This window comes from Anas acuta, chromosome 4 (genome assembly GCF_963932015.1).
Source record: "Anas acuta chromosome 4, bAnaAcu1.1, whole genome shotgun sequence".
Classification (NCBI taxonomy): domain Eukaryota; kingdom Metazoa; phylum Chordata; class Aves; order Anseriformes; family Anatidae; genus Anas; species Anas acuta.
Window position 1 is genome coordinate 24,143,432 of NC_088982.1, and position 17,597 is coordinate 24,161,028.

General features: G+C 46.8%; 1 protein-coding gene and 1 long non-coding RNA gene across 2 annotated transcripts in view; one reads left to right on the forward strand and one right to left on the reverse strand.

Moving 5' to 3' along the window:
* Positions 1-2,216: 2,216 nt before the first annotated feature.
* Positions 2,217-17,597, forward strand: part of CHRNA9 (cholinergic receptor nicotinic alpha 9 subunit) — a 47,880-nt gene continuing 32,499 nt past the window's right edge. Inside the window, exon 1 of the mRNA XM_068680169.1 lies at positions 2,217-2,379. The gene's annotated coding sequence lies outside the window, so the exon portion shown is untranslated. The remainder of the gene's footprint in view (positions 2,380-17,597) is intronic.
* LOC137855726 (uncharacterized) lies at positions 13,229-17,591 on the reverse strand. Its single transcript, XR_011095911.1, has 2 exons — positions 17,297-17,591; positions 13,229-17,150 (listed from the first exon to the last, which is right to left on the reverse strand). It is a non-coding gene; the product is annotated as an uncharacterized lncRNA (long non-coding RNA).

Here is a 17,597-nt window from a genome sequence, read left to right on the forward strand (position 1 = left end):
AGCACCTTGCCCATGTCCACAGCCAGCCCTGCAGGAGGACAGACAGACAGACAGACAGGTAGACCTGCTCTTTCCTCAGGCCTCATCCTGCTTAGAGGCTGACCAAAGCCCTGCGATGCCAGGCTGAATGCTCCTGCCAAAAAGCGCCGCCAGCGCAAATCACATAGCTGCTTCTCTTTATTTCTGAGAAACACTAATCTCTCTTTGAGTGATTCAAGATGTTGGGCCACCTCCTGTTTTCTCTCTCTCTTTTTTCTTTAGATGAAAAGATATTTCCTTTCAACGCTCTGAATTATGCAAACTTGAAAATGTCGCTCAGTGTCCCCCGCCGGATTTGGCCGAGCAGCTCACTGGGGTGGAGCCAGCGCTTCTGCAACTGCGCCGTGTATGCGGTGCGGATGGCAAGGGGCGGGATGGACAGCTTATAACTCCCCCCCAAAAATATACCAGGGTTATTTTGTCAGCATTACGTGGGCAATGGGGTCCCTGGGTACAGCTCTGTGGTGAAAACCCAATGCCAGTATTCAAAATACATTCAAATGACAGCTGGGCAAAAGCGTTTGGCTTCTGAAATGAGGTGCAGCCTGGTGGCTTGAGCTGCTCTGGCTGAGAGGAGGAACCTTGCCCAAAAGTTCCCTTTCTGACGTTTCAAACCTTTCACTTTATTACTACTTTGTTGCTAAATTAACTTTGGCTTACTATTAAAATAGGTTGAAAATAATGAAAACAAAAAAAAGAGAGAAAATATTTGAAGCAAAATGAGAACAGCAACAGCACCACTGTTTTCATCACTATATGACTTCTCGTTTTGACAGAAAAAGATCCTTTCAGGTCACTATTTTTTTAATGCATTCTGCAAATTAGATAAAAAAGTTTAATAGATACACAATTATGATTAGAACTGGAAACTATTATTTTGCAAAGTATGGTAAGTATGGCCTACGTTAAATACAAATTTCACAGCCTTTTTGTACTTACTTGATTTATGTCATATGACATAAATATTTTCTAAGATTAAATAATTAAAATGTTTCATATCCCCCCGGTTTTATATGGGAAATTATTTGAGCTTGTTAGATGTAATTGCTTTTGTTTTGCCAGTCCAATATTTGCAATTAATAGTTTGCAAATATTTCTGTAATTTTTAGGTGTACTCTGCAATTGCTAAGGTGTCTGACCACATACTAGTGAATGCTTGTGTTGCATTAACACCTGTTGTCTTTTTATACATGCTACCACCATGAAATAAATCACCACAGGGATCAGATGTGAAGAACAAAGAAATGTCAGCATCTGACATCTCAGCTTTCCCTGTATTACCATTGTATCCAAGTGAGTACAGCTATCAAAATAATTTCAAATAAATGGGGCAGTTCATGTCCCCTCGCTCTTTCTCCTAATGCCTCTCTGACAGAGGGCCCAAGTGTTGGTGACAAGGATTAAAAATAAAACAAAACATTTCAGAAGATCAGAACAGCCTGTCCCTGCCTTTGTGAGTAAGTTAACCACTTTGACTTCATTAAAAGTCAGTTCAGCCTCTGGAAACAAGCCAGATATACGCGCAGTTGGGTTATCTGGACTTCTTTGTTAGAAAACGCTCCCTAAACACTGTGATGAACTTTTTCCTCTGGATGTAAGGAAGCACGTTTTGTGTCTCAGAGATCTCCCTCACAGCTGTAACCGAGAAAAACCCAGGTGAGTTATCACGGTGCACCTGCTCTAGCTGACCTCCTGTGTGTCCCTCACTTTGCGCTCTGAGCAGCTGGCTGTGCAGAACAAAATTCAGGGAGAAAACAACCCTTTTGCACATTTAGGTGTTTATGTTGCCGTAACTGCTTAACTGTAGCCATGGTGGCCAGCATGGTTCCTCCTGCCCGCGGGCACCGGGATGGTGAAGGAGCAGCACCACCATGGGGCAGCCCTGCCTGCACAGCCAGGGGCAGGGAGATGGCCCTGGCCAAAATCTTCCCTTCATGGCATGTCCCTTTCCGGCACCTTCCTTACAGAGTCCCAGGTTAGTAATTAGCAAAGAAACCAGAGCTGTTTCTGCCTTTCTAGTTATGAAAAAGTGAATGAGCGACGTCTTGCACCTTCCACAAGCAGCCTACATGAGGCTCACTGAGGATTTCTCTCACCGTTTCTCTCCCCCCGTGCAGAAGTCAGCATGATTCATGCCGGGGTGGAGCAGAAGGGCACAAGCATGTGTGTGTCAGTGGTTGTTTCTGTCTCTGGAAAAGAGGAAGGAAACGACGACCGATGCCTCTGCACGGTGCGAGGTGCTCGCCTGCCCGCACCGGCAGCATTTCCAAGAAGCCTCTGAGGGGGTGCCCTGGGCCTGCACCGTCCCCACAGAGCAGGACGGCGGCTCCTGGACATGAGGTATTTCTGTGGCCGGGGCTGCCTCCCCACAAAGCCCCATCACTGTTTTTGTGCCAAAAAGGGTGAGGTTTTTGGAAGAGCTTTGCTTCTGCTCGCTGCCTGCTGCAGAGGCCTGTATTTGGGCTCCGCTTGGGCTGTGCTGCCTCTCAGCTGTCAGGGCAGGTACGGGGGATGGGTGCTCATCAGCCTGTCCCATGAATTAATTATGTAGGAACAACTAGAAGGAGACTTCTGTGTCTTACACTGGAAACACAGAAGCGACTGCCGAATTTTCTCGTTCTCAGAATACTCTGCTCTTTTTATATATGAAATGCTAGCTGACTTTTTGGCTTTCGTTTGTCTGTCACCATGACATCAGGTCTGCTACTTAAAAGCCAGCGCCGGAGCCATGAATGATGCCGGGTTCAACACAGCATGCACCTGAGTAAGGGCTGAAGATCACAGGATTTCATAAGAGACTGGTTTAGGTTTCACATGGATCCTGGGCATTAAAATATATACATATATTTATCATATGGTATATGGAAATTGTACCGGTATCTGACCTGTCATAGAGCTGTTGAGCAGCTAAGCTAAAGCTGCAGCCTTGGCTCATGATTTGGGCATTGGATTAGACAACTAATGTTGCTGTTTAATCCCTCTCCCATCACCTACTTCATAAAGCCAGGCCAAGTCCAGTTCAGTCAATGGGAAGCTTTTAAATGTAGCCAAGTTTTGGACCCAGTCTGTGCAATACCGAACAAGCAACCTACAGAGATGCAAATCTGAACCAACTGCTGATGCAATCAACCTGAATCAGGGATTAATTCAGGATCAGCTTGACCAGGTCCTAGTTCTGAAAAATGTTTCTGGTGATGGCTTTGACCTGCAGAGTTTGCTCTGGATGGATTTGTGACACAGCTGCACAGGACTGGGGCTCTGTAGTGCTTCAGTTAACTGCAGGCATAGGGAGGAGGACAGAAAGAGAAGGGACAGTTATACGATGCACTGACCCCTTTACTATTCTACCAGATTGTAATCACATCTGTCAACCTAATGCTCTTCTTAATTGCATAAAGCACAGGCTGAGCTAATGTCTCATTCATTAGTGACATGTTAGAAATCAAATTGAAGGAGTAATGCTGAGCATTGGGAGCAGGAAACAGAGGGAGCATCACTCCACCCTTACCCCTAAATGCTCTTTCTGGACCACGCTCTTACAGCCTATAGGGGCTGCTGCTAGAGGCTGGGCTCTGGGCAGGACTGATCTTTGTGTGTGCTGCAGGGACAGTCTTACAGTAAGGATGTAGTGACCAATCCATAGGTTTTACTGAAATCTGATCACCTTGAAAGTGGTTCGGTTCCCTTGTTGAGTGAACAAAAGGAATTCCACACAGCTGGAACAAAAACTTAGGTTTAGCAAGACTGGTGAGAGCAGCCATGAGGTCACCAACTATGACCTTCGCACTGTTAGAATTTAACCCTTCCATGATTAAAAAAAGGGAAAGAAATTACCGATGATGTTCTCTAAATTGTTCCACTGGGATAGGAAATACATGTATTTCTTTCTGTGGCAGGAACAGAGAGAGATACCCATATATAGTCTCAACCTCGCTATGTAGTGCAAAGCATAACTCAAGGAGATTAACTCAAGGAGAGGAGCTTCTGACTCTACTCCACTTCTTCCACAGCTTTCCACCTGGCTGCCAAGAGAACTGATGAGCTGCTCTTGCTCTGGAACATCACCAAGGTTTTGGCTCTGTAGTGTGCTGGGATTTAGCCTTTTTAGTTTTGCCTGACTACTCAGAGATATGTAAAGAAAATGGGCCACTTTCATGCAAGAAATTCCCCTCCTGCTTTCATAGCTGATGCATGGATGGCTGATGCATAGCTGACTCCCACTGCTGAAGGTGTCACAGTTTAACTTTTAATTTGCAGCTGAAAAAAATCCTATGAGCCTTGCCTCACAAAAAGATTAGTTGGGATGTTGCTGTCCTCCCCTGAGATGAACCAGTTCTGGTGGACTCGATGTTTACAATAGGTGTCAGCCAGTGCTGGTGGAGTAAAGTAACCACATGGCAGAGATTGGAGGGCTATCACTGTATTGTCTATTAAATACACGAGCAGTAAGGCTTTAAGCAGAGAGTAAAAGCAGCACATGAAGACAGAGATGGGTTCCGAAAAGAGCTAAGCCAGAAGGGGCTGGTTAACTGGGTTTCTAAAAAGAGACTAATGTCTGACTGGGATTTGGGACAAATTACTCAGGGATGCTATTGAACTATCTGGTATTCATCAAGCAGAGGAGCTTGGGTTCCTGCAGGGTAGTGCTCTGACACCATGCATGTGGCAGAAGAAAGAAAAAAAAAAAAGATTGTGAAAACTGGAAATATTTGCCTTTATGAAAATATCTACCTTCTGTTCCATTAAATTTGTTTGCAGAGCTGCGTGACTAACAAGAGGAGCTACAAGTGTGCCAGGTATGAAGCATGAGAGGAGCAGTGGACCCACCACTTCACAGGAGCCTGCAAGCACCAGGAGAACATACCTGGGGCAGGACAAGAAGAGAAAGCCAGGGAGCTCAGAGGCATTCTTCATGAGTGCAGTGGACAAAGCAGCAACAGGAGATGAACAGACAAGTCAGCATGAATATGAGAGGAAATTACATTCATTTCTGTACAGGGCAGGGGTACGTAAGCGACTGCAGTGCTAAATAATTATGTAACACTTAAAAAAAAATCCCTGAGCTGTGGAAAAAAAAGCTGTGCCAGGGTCTCTGAGGGCTTGCAGGTATATAAAAAGATAGGTTTTGTTAAAAAAAAAATAAAAAGCTGCTTTTGAAGGTTATGCTGTGCTTTTCTGAAGGAAAAAAGTGGTCACAGACAGTGGTGCCTCTGAACTGCTGGCACTGCCCAGGCAGGCACACGTTACAAAGAGATGGAAGCCCAAATGGATGGAGATGATGAATTAGCCATTTTGCTGAAAAGGTCTCAGAGAGGCAGCAGATGAAAAGGCTGAGCTGCAGGACTCAGCATAACCAAAACAAAGGAGAAGAGTGGTGTTGATACCCAGGGCGGCAGTGATGGCAAAATGTGGAGCATACTGGGGGCTGTGGGAGGGCAGCCCTGGCACCATCCCGGCATAGTCTCATACTTCCCCTCCCTGTGTAGTGGTTTAATTTCATCTCCCCAGGCTTGCTCGCAGACCTGCACACAGCATCTTCTTGCACCTGCCTCAGTGTGTCTGTTACTTGCAGGCCGTTCTAGGTGCCATGCTGAATAAATGTAGGCTCTGGGTCTGCAGTGCTGGATCCTACATTTCCAGGTCCCACTAAGTTTCATGGGGTGCACTGGGCTTCAGGACTGGACTGCAAGATGATGAGAGTTGTTGGAGAATTTGCAAGAGAAACTTGCCAGGATAATACAGCAGCTGGAAGGAGGAGATGCCAAAAAAAAAAAAAAAATTAAAAAAAGACAAATTAATTGTGTGCCTCCAGTGTGTGCACAGCTTTACATGACAGCAAGCAGCTGTGAGGGGTTTTGCTTCCCTGCAAGGCAAGCATCTCCTGATCTGGCAGTCCCGTGGGGTGTGAGTGAATGAGCCACAGCTGGAGCAGGCAGCGACCCTGATGGGCTGATGTCTGCTGCTCCTTGTTCGCATGGATATTGTGCAGGACACAGGGGGAAGCAGAAGGCAAAACTGGAGTCAAGCAGGGTCAGGCTCAAGGCTGAAAAAATAGGTTTTCAGCTGGTATTTCTTACGAACTTTTGCTGGCCATACAGAAACTATTGAAAGGCTCTGGTAATGATTTCAAATCATCAGCTCAGGAGATAGGACAGCCACTTACAGAGAGTGTGTAGGGACTCCATTTTTCTCCATGGACTGAGGATCAGACCTGTCTGGAGTCATCAAGAGGCAGGAGATGTGGAAAGTAGTGACATACCTCATCAGACCAAACAGAGGTGAAAAGCATCCATGGTATTTGGCAGTGCAGTCATATTTCTGCTTCCCCATGAGGAACTGAGCTTGGCCAAGGGATCCAGCCTGCAGAAGCATGCTGCTCATTGACTGTGCCAGAAGCTTGGGGACCAAAAATACCTGGTGAATCCCCCCGTGCCTGTGATCTGGAGGTTGCCTGGGACAAGACCTGTAGGAATGGCGAGTGTCACCTCCTGATTTGGTGACCGCACTCTCAGGTCTAAACCCCCTGGTAGCCCAGTGAAGGAACTAGGGCCTGCCAGCTAGCAGATGTCAAAGCAGCAACACGTCTCTCTTGCTGCTCCCTGTCTGGACTGTTTAGCAGAGCAGATTTCCATCTTTTTCAGCCCATAGTCCTCCACTCTAGTTCTTCCCACGTGTGCAGTACAACTTTTGCAAAACCATTTTCTGTTTACAGGCTGAGTGTGCGTGCGGGACAGACCACCCCCACTGAGGCCTACATCGCATGCCTCCCCTGAACGTGGCCCCAGAGCACGGGGAAGCTCCCTGTCAATGCAGCGAGCACCGATTGAGCTGCAAAACCACTTGAATGACTGTGACAGAGGTGGTGCTTGAAAATAGCAAGGCAACTCCCCTCAGACAGATGCCCAAAAAAACCTCACCTCTACACAGTGCAAAGGGGGTTGGTGTCACAGAGTGAAAAATATTGTTGAACCAAGTCATGGAGACGATGAAGTTTGCAATAGCTGGCATCACCTGGATTTTGTGATTGGTGTTTCGTGCTCTGAGTGGGTAAGTGCAAGTGTTGGTGCAAGGATAGTTCAGTCATGTACTGGTGCCTCCGTCAGCTCAGGTCTGAGTCAATCGCTGAGTGATTGACCAATGTGCACGTTCAGCATTAATGGTCACATTAAGCCCACGGTAAATGACACAAATCTGAATCATTTTATTCTTTCCTTGAACTGTCCAAAGTTCATTTGCTTAGCAAATTATTTCTACAGGACCACAAACCCCGTCTGAATTTCAAATTCAGGGAGAGCTCACACTTACCGCAAGGACTAATGTACGTTTTTGAGGTGTGCGTGGTGCAGTAAAGGGGAACTTAGTTCAAACGTGTGTAAAATACAGCTCACTGGGGTAGTCTGAACACCTGCGGAGAGGAACATCTGAAGAGCTGTTAAGGCTCAGAGCTGCCCTAGACCACTTGATCAAAACGTAGTGAGGAGTCGTGACAGCAGCACGGATGGCGATGCTAACAATGAGAAGAACGTAAGGATGTGGTTTGCTCTTGAGAAGGTCTTGAAAGGAGGTAGGAGGGGGAAGGAGGAGAGAGAGGTGGGCTGCTGGTAAGCAGAACGGTAGGAGTTAAAGCGTAGCGAAAGGAAATAACTGAGGCTGTAAAAAGTGAAAAAAGTTACTGAGAATTGAAGAAATCAGAGAAAAGATGTGGCTGAACAGAACCTTGCCTGAGCTCCGAGCTCCTGGTTTCTGAAGCTGCTCACTCTGTGTGGTTTGCAGCAAGACAGGGTGCTTGGACATTTAGTCCTGATTCTTCTGCCATCGAACGTGACATGGTAAACGAGGGATTAACTAGTCAACAACAGGAGGAATGGACTGCCTTTGGTGCTAAGTGGAAGGGTTCTTCTGCAAGGACAGCCTCTGCTATGTGGTAAAGTGTGGCAAGGTGGCTGAGGCCATTCACTATCACATGATCTTAAAGGCAAAGTCTAATATGCTCCCTAAAAGAGCAAATTTGCTTTGTATCCACACTGCAGCAGGCTGTGACACCCAAACATGGCCACATGCTCACCTCCCCATCCATCCCCAAACCATAGCAGGGCTGCAGTGCATGTCCCTGTCTCAGGGGAAATCGGAGCTGAGGATGGCTGTCCCACCAGGGATGGGGAGGCTGTCCCTCTGTCCCTTGGCCAGGAAAAGAAGGCTGAGCTCAGGAGTGAGGAGAAGGCATCTGTGTATGCCCTGGGCGCAGTGTGGCAGCAGATCTGTGACACCCAGTGACACCAAGTGGTAGCAGCCAGGGCGCAGCAGTAATTGTGGCACTGAAACCTAGGGCTGATGCTTTTCTCGGTGCTCTGGAGCCTGCACGGTTACTACAAACCTCACGACACTGGCAGGGAAACCCAAGGCCTGGTGACCTTTCTGTGGAGGTTCTAAGGAAAAGGTTTCCAAGAGAGTTTTGCATGTGACTCAGGGGCTTGTCACTCTGCTGGGACAAGAGCTGTGACCCTAATCCTGCCCAGGTTTGCTGCAGCCTGCCAAGCATGCAGCACGTTGTACAAACAACCTCACTTGCCTTTTGGGTGACTGGGGTAAAAATCATCTTGTGTGCAAGGTGAAGTGACACAGAAAGCCTCTGGAGCATTCACTCTGCTGTGGCGTCCTGCATGCAGGTGGCCAGATGCCACAGAGACCGGGTGGCTTGCGATGACACGTGGCTCTCTTGGGATATCAGCTCTACGTACTGGTGGGTTTCGGTAGGGTTTGCTTTTGGAACAACACAACTGCCCCAAGCATAGCTGAGAGCATAGCTTCTGGCCCAGCAGCTGGTGTTTCAAAGCGTTTCAGATCCCTGTGCCCATCTGCGTGGCACTTCAGAAGAACTGTCAGGAAGGGAGAGTTCACAGAACTGAACGAAGACGAAAGACCAGCAATCGGCAGCGCCGGGTACCGCAGTCAAGGGCTGTGCTCTTCCTTCCTCGCCTTGCAGGAGTGTGCTCGCAGGCTCCATTAGTACCAGCAGTTTGCAGATGTGCAGCAGCGTGGGCAGGGGTCTGCTGCTTGGTGTGGAGCAAGCAGGCCTCCTGAAAAGTGAGCAGGCAGGAGCATAGCAGAGATAAATAGGCACACCCAACATAAGATTCACTTGGTCTATTCCAGGCACGAGTTATGTGAGCTGTGCCCCAGAAAGGCATGTTTCTTGGCTGTAAAAGGTGCCTAGGCAACGAACTCGGCCACAGGTGTCAATACACGGTGAAGCATCCTCTGAAGATGCAGAGATTAATCCCACCCTCGTCTACAGATACGGCACACGCTATCTGCAGCTGGCACGGCTTCGGGGACCTTGCCGTGCCCTTCCTGGCCCTGGTGGGGTGAGTCCTGCCGCAGCTCTCGCCACCACAGGGCTTGTTTGTCACAGCAGAACCGGTGGAGCAGTCTTCCTTGTGGCCCTGTGCCTCAAAGGTGGATGAGTTCAGCTCGCACTGAGCACTGTATGATTATTTGCATGGATTTTTTTTTAAGAACTGAGTATCTCTGTGGGTTTTGCTCCTCCATTGACTTTAATTGAAATTTGCCAATGTATTAACAAGTTACCTAAGGGGAGAGGAGCAAGCAGACAGCACTCATCCAATCCTTGTTTCCTTCTGGGTTCAGGCTACAAGAGTGATGACCACCTTATTTCTCAGGACAGTCTAATCCACAAGGGAAAAGTGTTTTCAAACAGATAGGGTATTCAACTACACCATGCATGTGGTCGTGGTGCTGCTGTTGAAACTGTGAGTGGAGATGTAACAACACAGATTTCTACTTGCATTTAAACCTTCCATATTACAACTCCATGGAGAGGGATGGGGGCACTTGTCACAGGTATTTCTCTTTATGAACTTAATTGCCCTGTAAAGGTGTTTTTCCCCACCTGTCACACCAGAGGCAGAACTAGAAACTGCCACAAATGGCTGTGCAAGAGAATGGCAGAGATGTATGACCATTGATGTTTGATGTCAAAGCAAATTAAGCTCAGAGGAATTAGAGACAAGGTAATCTCACAGGCCTGAATGTCTGAAGCAAAGCTGCATTGAGATCAAGGCAAGGATGGACACTGATGGCATGGGGGAGCCCTGCAGTGAGAATGCATAGCTTGATGCCAATGTGGGGGCTAGAGCCCTGCCTCTTCAGCCATCACCACTCATGAAGTAGTCCCCACTAACTTTGGTGCTGGAATTAAATCCAGGGGGAACCGAGAGGTCATTTTGACCATGAAACTAATTGTGAAACCCATCTGTACTTGGATTTTCAGCTAAGAAGCTTCCTGCCAAAGCAGATGTGGGTCAAACCTAACAATTTAGATGATATATTATTGATCAATTACTCTCCGAGGTTAAGACCTCACAATCTCTCACTACGTGGCGGAGAGTGTTCCTGTGATCACACAGCACGAATGTGGCCCTCTTTCCTGAAGGGAATGGAAATTATTAAAGCGGGCACAGGTTGAGTGAGCTGCTGCATGGGAAGAGAGAGGGCTCTGACTCATCGACTCTGCAAACAACCGCATGAGACTGCAGTTTCACTTTTTGATGTGGTCTCATTACAGAAGCATATGCCAGCTCTATTATCACAATGAAATACTCTTCATTCCACCTGGCTAAGCACCAGGTGATTTTACTTTAGGTTCTGGGGAAAGAGAGCTGAAGCTGCTGTAGTGGGCACTGTACCCTCAGCCCAAGGGAGAACTCAGTCCTTAGTGCATTCAGGGAGGAACGAAGACCTCCCACCCATCCTCTTTATCACCTTCTTGGAGGAGAAAAGGGAGAGGCATGCAGAAAGGCCGGGATCTTGTCCTCTGAGGGCTGCGTATATAAGAAACTGCTCAAGGAGACTGCAATAAAATAATTAGGCCTCTGTTGTCTACGTGCCAGACAACATTTATTGTATAAAATGTTTGGCAAGATTAGGGAGTGCTCCTGTGTTTTATTATAATGACATAATAAGAGAAAACTTAAAAGGGAAGTTTTTGGATGTGTAATCCTTCCTTCAGTATCAGATAACCCTCCCTCTCCTGTACTGTGTACATCAGAAGAGCTTTGCACCGTGCCATCACTGTGATTTGAAAATGCTCTTAAGCATAAGGAGTGTCAGTGCCTTTCCAGTGTGAATTTACATTAATTTTGGCATCTTTATTAAACATACCAAGAACCAACTAATGAGAGTCATTGGGCTCTGCCTCCTGGATGCCTTCTCTGTTCTGTGGTCTCCAGCCCTGTGTCCAGGTGAGGATGCACCATAGCCTCGTGCTATCCAGCTGTTTGGCTGGAAAGTTCTCAGCTTAGCTTGGTCAACTGCAAATGTAAAAGCCCAAATCTGAAGGTACAAGGAGAGCTCTTGGCCTTACTAACTCCTCTTCTGAATTTTAGATGCTGATTCCTACCTATGGAGAAGAGAAACACCGTCGTATAAATAAAACCACTAGATAATTATCTGAATCTCTGAGTCCTGAACTAACGAGAATTTGGTTACTGGGTCCTTTTATTTTCCTCGTAATCGGAGATAACATCTCCCACTCAATGGGAGCCTGAACAAGCTCCCATTTGAAAGCAGTTAAAATCTTTGTATAGAACATAAGTATGATTCCGCGAAACAGGGATGGATTATTTGATTAAAGCTTTATCTTTGCCAGGGAGCTAATTCCCTGGATTGAGAGACACCCCCGTTGAACAGTGTCTAGATGAGGCCAGAAACAGGACAAAGCTTGCTTTGGATCAAGCTACTTGGTTAAAGGGCCTGGATGAATGCTTGGTGTTCGTTGATGAAGCGTGAAGTCATTTACACCTTCTTACCTTGCATTTTGCTGAGTAGGAGTGTGTATGCCTGGGTAGTTACCATGGAATAAATGACATGCTGTAAATTCACACCATCAATTAATTTCTTCATGTGCCCATGCTCTGAGGCAGAGGAACACCCTGTTTCGGGATGGTGGGTGAGGAGAGGCGTGAGGACACTGTCAAAACAAAGCTGCTGCTGCGCATATGTTGTAGGAAAATCAAGTGGCCAAGAAACCTTACGGCCACAAACTGTGTGCCTGCAGGCTTCCCACGGCCCCGGCTGTCTCAGGCTGACTCGAGGCACACCAGCTCTTCCCTGGAGAACCACACGGGATCGCCCGCAGGAGCAGGAGCTGGAGCGGTCGAGGTGCCAATATCCCCATCAAAATTGGTGGGCATCCAAGCTCCTTTCTGAGGGGTCCTTGTAGGCACAAGTAGAACAAGACGAAAGGTTCTGCAGGACAAGGTGGGGAAATCTTGTGGAAAACAAAAAAAATCTGAGCTTGCTTCAGTGTTTGTTGTATGTTTGAAGGAGCAGGGATGGGCATGCCCCCAGGGAGCCTTTGTTTCCTACACCCACCAGGCTGCGTTCTCCCCATGGCAGGACTACCATGCGGTCCATCCCCGGATTTTTCAGCTTAATTTTCCTTTAAAAGCCTCTGGCGACTGCATAGGCCCTTTCTGTGGTGCCTACACAGGCTCCTCTGTAGCACTCAGAGACTCACAGCTCAAGGCTGAGGTGGGACCCAGAGTGACCTGTCTCCTGTGTGCTGTTTTTCCACAAAATTCCCGTGTTTGCATCACTCATCAGATTCCCCGGCTGAAAGGATGAGGGCAGCATCACTTCCAGTTTGATAAGGGTGAACAAATCCAACAATTGCAATGCAAGGAAAGGGCCAGGCAGGGCTGGGAGACTTCTCCCCAGCACGGGAGCTGCTGGGAGGAACCCCAGCACTGCTTCCTTAGCCCAGCTCTTACAGCTAAACCAAAAAGTATCATTTATTTATTTATTTGTTTATTTGCCGATGTGTTAAAGTTACTTTCTCTGGGTAACGTTAAGTCGTGAAGTTAGGGCTGGGTGTTAAAATGCTTTCCCAGTTCTGGAGCTGTTCACAGGGGTGCAGATAACGCGGCGGAGCCACTCGTGCGCGGCGCTGGTTGGTGAGTGAGGTGAAGTGAACCGAGCGGCTTAACCACAGGGACCTGTTTTCTTTCTGCGCCGGAAACACCTGCCAAAAGGGCTGCGTTCACCCGGGCTGCACCAAGAAAAGCCCCAAATGAAACTTCCATCCATACAGCGGCAGGTCGCGAGATGACACCGGGTACGCGGGCTTATATGAAGTGCGGTTTGCTTCATTTTTTTATGGGGTGATCCATTTGGGACCACAGGGCAACCTATGGCATGATGCAGCAGCAGCCCTTCTCCCAGCACAAGCCTTCGTGGAGGGGATGGTAAGCTCTGGCTCCACACACAGCAGCTCCTCCATCAACACTGCTGCTGCAGCCCCAACCCTCTGAGCCCCCAGAGCAGTGGTACCGTGCCCTTTGCCAAAACGGTGACCTGGCATTTCTGTAATCTGTCAACGGAGGGAAGGCGAAAGCTCCAGATGGTTCACGAAGGGGAGCAGTTGGCTGCTTCTGTCCTCTCTGCACCCTCTGACATGCGGTTTGCATGCTAAAAGCCCACGCCAGGTCAAAGCCAGCAGTGCGAGTCCTTCGTGCACGTGGAGCTCAGCCCGCAGAGGAGGGGCAGGCTGAAATGCCTGGCTGGAGAAGTGGGTGAAGGTTTTCGCCTCCTCCTTTCGGCATCTACCCGCTGTGCACGATCCGCTGCCCGGGCCCTGCTTGTCAGCTCTTCTCCTCCGGAGGCTTGCCAGCCTGGGGCATGTTTAAATGTCAAGAGCTGGGGAAAAGTCAGCCTGCCTATTTTCAGCTTTGCTAAAATAGGTTCAGTGAAAGCACAGGCAGCTTTTAGCCGACGGCATCTGGTACGTTTTCTGTCCATGCTACTTGTCCTGTGGGCAGATGTAAGTTAGTCTCCATGGCTGGTTCCCTCCAGGTGTCTGTAGGGATGCTGTGCTCAGCGTGTCCACCATGAAGCAATGGCTGAGGGACACATCTCCTAAATGTCTCTAGGCATTTTGGTTTGCAGCAGTGAAACTACCAAAGCATGTAAAAAGTAGACGATCGTGAGATTTGCACTGTGGCATGGACAAAATATTTTTTTTTCTTGAATGGAACAAAATTGGAAACTGCTTCAGTGCTAACAGGGAAGGACACGGCACACAGACGGGTTGCTCTGCACCTGAAATAATTCTGCATGTGTGCAAAATACATGTTCCATGGTTTCTGAGGATGTTTGGAAAACATGCCATTTTCCAGATGCTTTCAGTGTTATGTAGAGAGCTGGGTAATGTCCTCTCACAGCCACTGGCTTTTCCTTTTCATAAATGACTTCCTTACCTTTTTCTTCTCTCCCTTTTAAAACAGAGACAAAGTTCACCTTACTGTGAGATTTTCCTCATACACAATGCAGAGCACAACAAATATTACATGTGCACATTTATTCTATCCCATGACCAATGGTGCCATATCTTTGGTAGTTTACTCTACGATCTTTGTTGTTTAAGCCCCTAAAGGCTTTTATCCCAAAGACTGGTAGCAAGCAAACGTTGCTCCACGTGTCTGTAGTGTGAGGACAGGAGAGCTCGTGCTGTGAAGTGATGGTGGATGAGAGGACGGGGTGCAGCATGGAGTGACAGGCTTATACAGGAAATTAGGGTACAGCCTGCATAATGCTATTGGAATTTGTAGCTAGAGGATTAGCTATCTTTATAAATACCCAATGCAGAATGCATGTGTGAAAGTAGTGTAAAAGGCTTTAATAATTTTAAGGTCTGAGTTCTCTACAACCAAAGCTGGGAGGATGCAGTGCCTAAGGTTTGATCTCCATAAGGAGTTTGCTTTCTACCTCTAGTCTTTGTATTCATTTATGTGGAATTTTTAAGGATCATGTTTACACAAGATTTTGCCTCACTCTTCTAGAGGCTGAGCATGGAAAAAGAGGAACGGGTATCTATCAGTAAAGTGGATCTATCTGGTCACACTCATAGGGTATAATACGATTAGATTTGTCAGCTTAGGTAGCCAATTGATTTACTTCCATTAGGAAGTGGCTGCATCTTGGTGCCATTAGATTACACAATTTTTTTATGCTATGACACAAAATTTCATCGCTGTGATGAGCAAACACCTAGCAACTGTGCAGTGAAATCTGCTTGGAAGTTTTAACAATACATCACTCAAAGACAATTTTGTTTTTCCTTGTCTGGCTTTGCTATCCACGAGTTGTTGCTGCAGTAACAGAGTCTCAGGATACACATCAATAACAGCTATTGGTGGGTGTACCGTAGGATGACTATTTCATCCTATATGTTTTTAGGATGTAATTTGATGAAAACCTTTGAAAACCTTTTATTTATTTATTTATTATTTATTTTTATATATTTTTTTGTCAGGAGTACCAACCTACATGTATATCATTTTCTTACCAGACCTCAGCTGGGTCAGTACAGCATTCTGCTGTACTACATGATAAAGTTAATCCAATTATTTTTAACCTGAGGTTGTTTTTATATTTGCTCCAGATTTAGCCAAACAAAGCATACTAGCTGAGGGAGACTCCACAGGGAGGGAATAAGTAGCAGTGGACACAAAGTGGTGTAAGCTGCTATTGCTGCTGAGCAAACACGTGAACTGGTAGGTTCAGCACAGCTTTTACACCTATGTTCAGGAGCTCTTTTCCCCATCAGGAGTAACCTTTCGCCACTTGGAACTTTACACAGCTGATAAGAAACCTTTCTGGGACAGCTGCTTTGTGCAGTTATTCAGCCAATTTTTGCAAGGTTCCTCCTCTGTAACTTTCTTCCCTGTTTCCTTGGCATTACTGAGGTCATCACCAGGGACATCCCAAGAGGCTCTCCTAACTTTGAATTGACCACGGTGAGCCCTAAATCCTCTCTAAAAAGCATTTTTCTCACAGCTCTAACAGACTACCAGTTCGTATTTTGATTTTAACAGAGACCTGCTGGGTAAGGACAGAACATTCAACTGCACACCTGAGGACAGCCTCAAAGTCGTTGTCCCCCATGCTGCTTTGGTCACCACCTGCTGTACTTGTGTGATGTCCATCAGTGCCTTCCTGGCAGCACAAGAGGCAGCAAAATGGATCTTGCAGACACTTTTCTCTGGCTTGGAAATTCAGTATTACATTGGTTGTTCTCCCCAGAGCTAGCTGTCACCTAGGCAGCTCCTGAACACATGACACACTAGAAGATGCCATTACTTCAAACATCCTTGTTGTAACAGAAGGTGACATTCAACCTTATGATCCTGCTTCACAGCTATAAGTGATTTAATCTGTATGAAATCTTAGAAGTGCCCCAATTAGAGGATGAGGGTTATTTATGTCAGCTCTTACAGAATGTTCTCTACTACAAGGGATCCTTGGAACCAAGCAAGGTCACCTGTGATAGTTTAGCTTTGCTTCAATTTAAGGCTTCTTTTGGTCCTATATACCTTTTGAAGAGGGCTCAGTGAAGGATTTTATGAATTTTCAAGGGTCAGGCCTATGTAGATAGACTGAGACAGCAGCAGCACCTGTTTGGGTTGAATGTAGCTGCTATGGAACTGCAGCCTGGACAACACCAACATCCCTCTCAGTGTCACAGTGAGCTGCTGAACTCCCCCCATATTCACAGCTGCCAGTCACCAGCTATCAGCTAGATTTTCTTCTCATCTCTTCTATGCGGAGTGCCCCCAAAAAAGCCACAGTAAATCGGGCATGGAAAAATACACACTCATAAGGAGAGTTACACACAGACTCCAGAGTCCCCAGGAGAGATCTCGGCACTTCAATAGTTATAGGAGAGCATTTATCCTTTGAAGGGCCAGTCCTATGTTTCAACTTGGATATCATATGACAGATATAAGGGTCCTGAAGAGGATCAGGATGATTGACCATTCTGGAGATGAAGGACAGTCCTTCCATGTACATCATTACGTTGCAGGAGGCAGATCCTGTTATTCCATGACAAACAAGAAGTCTCTCACTTGGTCCACTGGAATTGGCCAAACTGCAGGCAGTGCCATGCCTTCTCCAAAAGGCAAGAAAATTCTTCAGGCCCTCATAGTACATTTGTCACTGGTGTCTATTTCCTGAGCACTCCAGTAACAGCACAGTCCTCATAGGCAAAGGGCCCAAGGGTTGCTTCTCAGGAACATGGCTGAGCTCATCTACTGAAAGAAATCCACATTAGCAACAGCAAGTCAGCCTAAAAAGCAACAAACAGAAAAAAAGCTTCTTCCCTTTCAACACCCTTTGGCTTTTGTTTGAACTTCTTTGGAAAACAAATAACTCTGTCCCTTACATTTTTATGACTCACCTGAACAGCCTCCAACAGCTGGAGCACTGGTGAAGGATTAAGTTCTCAATAAGCGTAAGGACATACTGTGATTTTTTTTCTCTTTAAAGCTATGCCTGAAGCCTGGCAACAGACACAGTATGCTACAGCAAGGTTTTTGCAGTGCCAGACCCCGTGAATGCATGCAGGGGTCCAGAAGTGACAAAGCCACACACTAGGAATAAATCCATGACTACACAGAAGTCATAACAGGCTTCCAGAGCATGGTCAGACTCCACATCAGAAACCTACCAAGCTTCCACATGCCTCAACCACTCCATCA